This window comes from Trachurus japonicus, chromosome 1 (assembly GCF_045865225.1).
Source record: "Trachurus japonicus isolate A0001 chromosome 1, Traja_1.0".
NCBI lineage: Eukaryota > Metazoa > Chordata > Actinopteri > Carangiformes > Carangidae > Trachurus > Trachurus japonicus.
In genome coordinates this window covers 30,452,373-30,462,017 of record NC_140907.1, presented here as the reverse complement: position 1 = coordinate 30,462,017, position 9,645 = coordinate 30,452,373, and the positions used below count along the sequence as shown (strand labels likewise).

Sequence of the window (9,645 nt, the reverse complement as noted above, 5' to 3'; positions counted from 1 at the left end):
CAGGATTTGGATGGAAATGTGTCCAAACATGCCTCCAACCCACAGAATTATGGGTATACTAGAATAAGGAAAAGAGAATCATGAATGAGGCTTTATTTCATTCGGGAATTCGACTTCAGACGTTAACGTTTCATATTTTATCTGCGCAGATTCTGACTGAGGAGACGAAGGAAACGTTTCCAACAGCAGACGACGACGTGATGTCTTTATTACAGAGGAAGTCATTAATAATAAAAATAAAAACATATAAATATAAAAGGTCAGAGGAATTTCATAATAAATCTGTTGTGAGAGGTGAAGTGTTGGTGAATGTGATGGACGTCATGTTGGTTGGTCTGCAGCAGCTCTGTTTGACGAGTGTGTCTGTGTGTGTGTGTGTGCAGCTCAGGGAGGTTAAGACTGGATCTGTGAGGCCCCAAACATTACAAGACATTACAAGACCTCTTCAACCTGTCAGCAGAAGAGAATCAGAGCTGGATCGACCCAAAACTTCTGCAGTCTGAGTCCGTCTTAAGGTTTTTTTAAAGCATTTGTTTCTCGCCTGCATGTCGTTGTTAAATAATGAAATAATCAAAACAGATTTAAAGCCTTAAGTGAGACATGTTGGTTATTGTAACATGTCAACCAAAGTCCCAATGGTTCGGTCTTTCTTTAACCTTAGATGTGCATCGGCCAGGCATTAAAGCAATGGACGTGTGTTATGTTCAAGTTAAGTATCACTTAAAGGGATAGTTCAACATTTTGGCAAATTGGCCCATTGCCATAATCCCTATAGGAGTAGATTTGTTACCTTTATTTGTCGGCGCAAGCTGTTTTTAGAAAGGTGGAGCAGAGCCGCGAGCTGCTCAGAGCTACGCTACGGAGGCTAATGGGATTTCTTGGTTTCCCTCATCAAACTCTTTAAATGCACAATCCAACAACTCCAAAACGCTCTTGTGGCAAATACAGAGACTGCTTGCCAAAAAACTGCTCCCGAGTCCCGACAGGAACGTGCGTCAGCGGTTTTGCATGAATTTACCTCTACAACAACTCTGTCTCGTAACGTTCTGTTATTATCTCATAGCGTGGTGAATGTGCAGGTCACAACTTGTCCACCAGAGCGTTTTGGAGTTGATGAGTGTGATGAGGGAAATGAAATCCCATTAGCCTCCGTAGCGTAGCTCTGAGCAGCTTGCGGCTCTGCTCCGCCATTCTAAAAATAGCTTGCACCGACAAATAAAGGTAACGAATCTATTGCTATGACTATAGGGATTATGGCAATGGGCCAATTTGACAAAATGTTGAACTATCCCTTTAAATGATGAAATATGATCCAGGAAATTCACTTTTTTTTTTACCAATAGAGAACTTAGCCTCACATTACTTTGCCATCGACTTACTGAGACGATGCTGAGGTTTTTATTGTAGCTGCCTGCATCATCATCATCATCATCATCATCATCATCATCATCATCATCATCGTCGTCATGTGACTGCTTTGTCATATTCAAACAATAAGGCTGTTTTTTAGTCAGTGACTACGTTTACATGCACCTGGCGATGTGTCACCTCTCAGCTCGTTAGTACTGGACCTTTTCCTTGGTTGATTTATAATGTCAGAGACCAAACAAATGTCAAACACATTAGCTGCAAATTGTCATGAACAAATTGTCGTGAACTTTATAGCTCTGTATGTTTCATACCTGCATTATCACATTATTGTTTCATACCTGCATTATCTGGGTGTTGGTCTGACTTTGAGAAATAGATTTTGACACAATTTCAGTCAGACAAACATGTTTACATGTATTTTAAAAGCTTGGCTCTACCAACAAGATGTCATGTAGACGCCATCGTCAAAGTCTCAACCCCTTAACTTCAGGTCTTTCTATTCACCGCTTAGTGTCGGGAGGTTTTGAGCGGCCAATCGACCTAGTGGGCATGTTTCTGGACTGTGGGAGGAGAAAATCCACGCAGATACAGGGAGAACATGCAAACTCCACCCAGAGCTGCCGATGGCTCGGGAATCGAACGTATTCCCTGGTCTCCAGTCTCTGAGCACAATCCATTCATTTATTTAGCAAATCTAAAATGATTAAACTATAGTTTTAGAAAACATCTATAAAAGACACAGTGGACATGTGAGGTCGTCTATAAGGTCTAAGTGATGATGGAGGACGATATCCACCTGCCAAAAGTTGCTACTACTAATTAGACATTTATTAAAGGGATAGTTCACCCAAAATTCAAATTTCACTCATTATCTACTCACCCTCATGTCGACTAAGAGCTGTGAGAATTTTCAGAGTCCTCCGTGCCTTCTCTGAGTTACGGGGGGCAGCAGTATTTTTCCATATAATGGTTGTCAATGGATACCAACTTTCTCCGTCCAAAAAGACACACCAAAAAACATCCAAATACCTCCATACTGCTCGTCTGTAATGTCCCTCTTGTATTGAAGCCCCGACATGAGAAATTGTTCCGCCGGTCAGTGCAAATCACGCGAGATTTGCACTGACACAGGAAGAGCAGTGAACTGAGACACTGGGAGCTTCCGCTACAAACAAGCTTAAAATATAGACTTATTTAATTGTTTTCGGAACAATTTCTCATGTCGGGGCTTCAATACAAGAGGGACATTACAGACGAGCAGTATGGAGATATTTGGATGTTTTTCGGTGTGTCTTTTTGGACGAAGAAAGTTGGTATCCATTCACAACCATTATATGGACAAATACTGCTGCGCAAAATTTTAATTTTGGGTGAACTATCCCTTTAACCGTTAATAAAGTTATTAATTACCACTTCTCATGTCTATATATATAAGACAACACAAAGATAATTGATCTGAACACAAGTCAAAGTCGACCTCCTCCTCCTCCTCCAAACACCCGAGCTGTGATGATGAGAGGACAATTGTACGATTGTCGTCATCCGCGCGGGGCCACATCAGTGCGGCGGCAGGTTGTAGCGGCGGTGCTGACCTTTCTGTTGTAACAACCCCCACCCCCAAACCCCCCACCCCACCCCGGCATAAAGGGAAGTGCTGCACAAAGAGCTCTATTAACAGAGAAACCAGATATAATGGGGAAACAAGATGGGCCTTTAATAGGGACAGGCAGGGCTGTCAGCATGCATAATGTAACAGTCGTGTTAAAACAACACTGGGCTCCATGTGCTCCCCCCTCCTCCCACCTCCCCCCTTCTCTCCCCCCTTCACACAGACAGAAACAGGCCTATAGAAGAAGAAGAGACCCAAGTTATTAATTCACACACTGGTCTTCTTCATCTATGAAATATTCTCCATGCACGGCGCATATTTCTCTTGCAAGGATGGGAATCATTGTTGTGTGTAATTATGAAGACAATGTTCGGAGGGATTATCAAAGAAGTAAAGGGGGGAAGATAAGAAAGCGGCAGATGAAGAGGGTGCAGGGACAAGAAGAAAGGGAAGTAGAGGGGGATAGAGAGAAACCGAGGAGGAGGAGGTGGCGGCGGCGGCGGCGGCGGAGTAAGGAGACGAGGACGGAGAGAGGAGGGGAAAGATTACCCCTTCTCTCTGTTTGTCTAGCTATCGTTCTCTCTCTCTCTCCCTTCTCTCTTCTCTCTTCTCTCTCTCCGTCTCTCCTCCCCCTTTCCCTCCTCCCTCGTTCCTTCTTTCTCTGTATTAGCATGATAAAGACGTGGTGGAATAGGGCAGCCAGCAGGTCTTTGGACATGGAGACAATGCTATCGGCAGAACAGGCGTCTACAGCGGGGGAAACGGGCGCCGAGGGACTACACGCCAACAACACATACACATACATACACACACGCACGGCTGCACACATGAACGCACAACACAACACGACAACACAACACAACACAACACAACACATGTACTGTACCCACTGATACAAACAGAGAAACATGTAAACACACACACAGTGGATTACGGCGCCCAGGAGGATTGAAACAATACGAGGTAACATACAATCAAAGACACAGAGTCTCCACACTGCAACACACACACACGCACACACACACACACACACACACACACACACACACACACACACACACACACACACTGATGTAAAATGGCCCATTGCCATAATCCCTATAGTCATAGCAATAGTAGGTTTGTTTAATTGTTCGTGCAAGCTCATGGGATTTCTTGGTTTCCCTCATCAAACTCATCAAATACACAATCCAACAACTTCAAAACGCTCTGGTGGACAAGTTGTGACCTGCACATTCACCACGCTATGAGATAATAACAGAACGTTACGAGACAGAGTTGTTTTAGAGGAAAATGCAGAGACTACTTGCCGAAAAACTGCCCCCGACAGGAACGCGCATCAGCGGTTTTGCATGAATTTACCTTGAAAACTGAATGTGCAGATCACAACTTGGAGTTGGAGTTGTTGGATTGTGTATTTGATGAGTTTGATGAGGGAAACCAAGAAATCCCATGAGCCTCCGTAGCGTAGCTCTGAGCAGCTCGCGGCTCTGCTCCACCGTTCTAAAAATAGCTTGCACCGACAATTAAAGGTAACGAACCTACTGCTATGACTATAGGGATTATGGCAATGGGCCAATTTGCCAAAATGTTGAACTATCCCTTTAATGGTCTTAAAGGTCTAAACTACATTTTCACCTCCCTCCTTCATTTTTCACGCACAGAAAACAACTTTCTGAAACACCAAGGGACCTGTTTCTGTTTGAAAACTCCAGTTTGGCTTCGGACCTTTGGAAACAACGTAGAAACCTGGTTGCTCAGTGATCATTGATCAGATCTTATATCCATCAAATACCAGTATGTATTGTCTTTGCTGTTTTTCATTCACACATCACATCGGCTGACAAGAAGTTAGCCAAAACAACCGGATCGCTTTCTTCTGCTTTAAACAACTGTATTCTATACTTTCACTTTCTCAAATATAAAATCGAGTTCAAGTAAAATGCAAAAATATCTGAGCTGGCGCATGATTGACGACCGCGATCACATGACTGCACGTGATCAGGGGTCGCCAGAAATTTGTGATGTCAAAATGGGGTCACGAGGTTGGGAACCACTGGTTTAAGGGGTTAAAATGATGGTGATGTGGAGCGTATTACTGTAGTCCTTGTCTTCAACCACCCAGTGCATTTCACAACACTTTCCACATCCACCCATTCACTCACATGTTCATGTATGAGGATCCATACTGATTGATCAGCCATCGGAGGGTAACTTGGGGTTGAACCGCTGAACTGACCTGGCTGTAAAGAACAAAAACAAAGTCTGTACCCCCAAAAAAGAAAAAAACTGAAACTGAAACTGATAATTATTTTCATTATCGGTCTTATTTTAGTTTCAGTATAAAAACCAGAGAATTAGAGAAAATGTCAATTTTAATATCTGAAAAATAAAGTATTTAATTCAACTTTTATTTCGTCAACAATCTAAAACCCAATAGTTTTAAACCTGTTGTTAAATATAACAAATACAAAGCTCATACTTAAGAATCTGTAATCAGCAAAATGATGATTGACGTAGAGGAGCCGGTGGTGATGCAGCTTGTTGCTGTAAGTCGTCCTCAACTTTCCCTCCTCGCTCTCTGTTATTAGTATAAATAAAAATAAGAATGGTTATAAATATGAATAATTAAGAAGATTTTTGCAGAAAATGTGTTTTCTTATCAATTTGAATAATCTACTGACTATCAGCACTAAAACAATCAATCAGCTGTACAGTGAGTTTATTTACTTTAAACTATAAAGTTAAACTTTGTACTGTTGAAATTAACATATATTCACGACTTTTCACTTTTCTTTACTTTTCTTTTTAACCAGAGCCATTGTTTTTTTCATATTAAGATTATTTATTGTACATAAGTCTAAAATGAATTTGTGAACTCTGCTACAACACGAACATGCTGCAGATTCAGTCCAATAAATACATTTGTCTTATAATACATGCTGGACTCTTGTATTACTATTTTTATAGTGTTTTATTGCACCTGAAGGAACTGGTTACTTATTCCATCAACTGAACAGTTACTTTAAACTAATTATAATAATGTGTGATAATTAATGAAATGTGATTTGAATGTATTTGAAGGAGGATGATTACTTTCAGTTATTTTCGATGCAAATGCACGGACTAATTAAAGTGAATCCAGGATTATTTGGTAAATACCCATAATAATAATAAAAGGCCTTTTTTCTTCTTCCACAGGACACGTTTAGGTTTGTCACAACAGGAAAAGCACAGGTGGAACTAATGACGCTAACAACGGCTCATTTCCATTTAAGTGTTTTAATAAGCCGCGTTGAGCCGGTGTTCATATTTCATCTGAACTGGAGAACCTGAATGGGAAGTAGCATAAATTAATATTATTAATTACACCTGTGTGTGTTTTTTCTCTCTGATGTGAGAGGTCGCCTGTGGAAGAGAAAAAGGAGCCTGTAATTAAACAAAACCTCATTTAAGCAGAATATTTTCTCTTCTCTCTGGGGCCGTGCAACTTCTGCCCAAAAGGGACGTCCAGAAAAAAACTGAGGTTGAGATTCACACTGATGTATCCAAAAGAGAGGACTGTATAGGTAGGAGCTTGTTTTCATAATTATTTATATCGTATTTTATTTATTGGTTTATTTTTATTTGATTGTTTTGTGTTCAGATGTGTTATTTATAACGTTTTTACGAACATATTTTGACAGTGAAGGCAGATTAATAATTGAAAACTGTCTTTTCGTTGACATGTTTACTCACAGTTTGGCTGAGGCTCATGATTATAAAAGTGTGGTCAGTTGAAAAACACATCACAATACGCACAAAGAAACTTAGGAATGCAAAAGAAAACAAAAATTATTTGCTTTGTATGAGTGTGTGTAGCAGATTATTATTGTAATGAATATAACCTCCTTCTCCTACTCATCATCACAAGGCCGTAACCATGGAGTCAACATTGGGAGGGACCAAATCTATCTCTTTCTATATATATACTGTATATATACCGTACTTTCTGGACTATAAGCCGCTACTTCTTTCCCCACCCCGGTGTCCCAGCTCTTGTCTCTGCACACCACAACACAAACACGCTCCATAACCCGTAATCTTTTGTTCATGACGGTTAAAACTACACAAACACACACGCCGTAACATCGTATATGTCATGTAACGTTATCCACCGCTCCATTTATTGATTTTTCGCCGGCTTCGTTGTAAACAAATGCACATGGGCGAGAGGAGCGTGACCAAAACAGCAGAAAAGCGAGCGGACTTGCACAGTTCCCTACTGTCTTTCTGTGTAAATACCTCATAAAACCTGCGGCTTACATTCAAGTGCGGCCTATATATGTATTTTCTTTTAAAATTTAGATGGTGTGGCTTATATTCAGGTGCGCTCTATAGTCCAGAAAGTACGGTAAATTCGCTAACACATGGGATCCTTTTTTTATTTTTTGTTTTTTAAAGCAGAAGTAAGCGATCCGGTCGTTTTGGCTAACTTATTGTCAGCCGATGGAGTTACCAGTCCCCGCCCTCGTCCCTACGTCACCACATTCACGCGCATCCCTTGGCTGCACACACAGAGAGGACCGCCCCTTTATGTCGTTCTCTCTCCTCATTGGATAAAGGTTGTAGGATACAAGGAATGTTTTCTCCTCGGCTTACAGCAGAGCAGAGTGACTGACAGACCCGTGTTTCGGTCCAAACACTCTATATAAGTGATCGCTATCGGAAGATATAACTATTTAAGACTTATATTAACACAAATACTCCGCTTACTTCTGCTTTAATCAGCTAGCTATATATTGAGGGGGACATTTTGAGATGGGATGTGTCCCCCCCCCCGCAATGGTTATTACGGCCCTGCATCATCATCATCATCATCTACTTCTTCATCTGTCTTTGTCTGTGTCATTCTGGGAACATCATTAACCAGTACATCAATAAGCAGATTGTCAGGCCAATCACAGAGTCGCACAAACACACACACACACACACACACACACACACACACATGCACACACAGACACACACAGACCTGTCCTCCACGGATGCTGCATCTCCACAGATCTGGAACGTTCTGCAGGTCAGACCCGGAGCCACGGGCCCTGTGGGACGCCGCCGGGCCGGGCCACCCCAGCAGAGGAGCTCCGAACTGGGGCTCAACTCTCGGCTCACCTCCCCTCGTTTTCTGGAGGAAAGAAAACACACACACTCACACACGCATGCACACACATACACTATGGGTCATGGTTAGTATACACACACACACACACACACACACATATACACATACAGTCACACTCACATGCAGACACACACATAAACACTGACTGTACCGTGTGTAAACATACTGTACGCACCAGCATGGATCACGTCCAGTTCATGAGCCTGTGACGACCGTCCAACCATAACACACACACATACACACATACACACATACACGCACACACATATACACATATACACACACAGAGAGGCCACACCACGCGACACACACGCACATGCACTTACTGTAAAAACATACAGAACTGTACAAACAGAGCGAACACATGAACGGGAACGAACGCATGCACACGAGAAAATTCCATCTTATGGTTTCAAAGGCCCCATTCACTGATGATTTTCAGGCCAGAGGCTGTAAAACAAAAAAAGAAAAGAAAAGAAAAAGTGAATTTTATTGGTGAGAAGCAGAAACAGAAGCTGTGAAAAATAAGATAAAGATTTATAGTATTTTTGTTAATGGCTCAACTTGAGCATAATTTAATAAAAAACCATTCATAAAGGCAGATGAGGCAGACCATCAGGCTCCAGCCAGAGCTGCAGAGTAATAACATTTCTATACAGTAACACCACAGTCATTGTCACTGTCGGCAGGCTAATAAAAGAAGAAATAAATAAATATAAAATAAGATAAGGCCTGTGTGTTGTCTTATACCTGTCCAACAACCATCCACAAATAATCAGCCTCATTCATTATCCCCCATCACTCCTGCACAGCCACACAAATATCCTCTTTAGGGCCAGATAATGAAATAATCCTGCCACCAAATCAAAGCTGCAGCAGCAGAAAAATGTCAAATAAGAGCAATGGAGCAGAGAATAGTGAATGATATGGTCTCACTTCTTCTAAATTCACCGTTAGCAGAGATGAATGAGACTCCGCTGGTCACGCCGTGTGAATACCTGCTGTTCACATATCTCTGCTGCTCGGAGAGATGGTAAAGAAAATATGTGAATCAGCATAAGAGGAGCTGTTTAAAAAAGAGAAAATACTACAGATAACAGAGAAAAATTACCAATATTAAAAATATTACAGCTCTGAAAGTCTTTTGTGAGTCAAGTTGCCGTGAAAAAATGATTATTTACCTCAGATAGCCTATGTCACTTTTATCCTAAGATCCTTTTAGTATATTGGATTATACATTGTCTTTTTTTATATCGTTAACCAAAAGTCCAAATTTTTTTGACTAATTTATCCATTTTTTCTATTTTTAGTTTTTTCGTGATTGTTGCAAGCAAAAATGTTTGATAATGTGGCAGCATTTATGTAATTTTATGCAATGCATTTGCGGGAACTTGCAAAATCTGTGGGAGCTGGGAAAACAATGTGATTTTATTTTCTCTCACACACACGGTTTCATTTATTTTCTGGTATGAGATGATAACGTTTCACGTCGCACAATTAC

General features: G+C 41.2%; 1 long non-coding RNA gene across 1 annotated transcript; it reads right to left on the bottom strand.

Moving 5' to 3' along the window:
* Nucleotides 1-5,432: 5,432 nt before the first annotated feature.
* On the bottom strand, nt 5,433-8,544 carry LOC146992219 (uncharacterized). The gene is made up of 3 exons (XR_015037195.1): nt 8,471-8,544; nt 7,995-8,147; nt 5,433-5,561 (listed from the first exon to the last, which is right to left on the bottom strand). It is a non-coding gene; the product is annotated as an uncharacterized LOC146992219 (long non-coding RNA).
* Nucleotides 8,545-9,645: the final 1,101 nt, after the last annotated feature.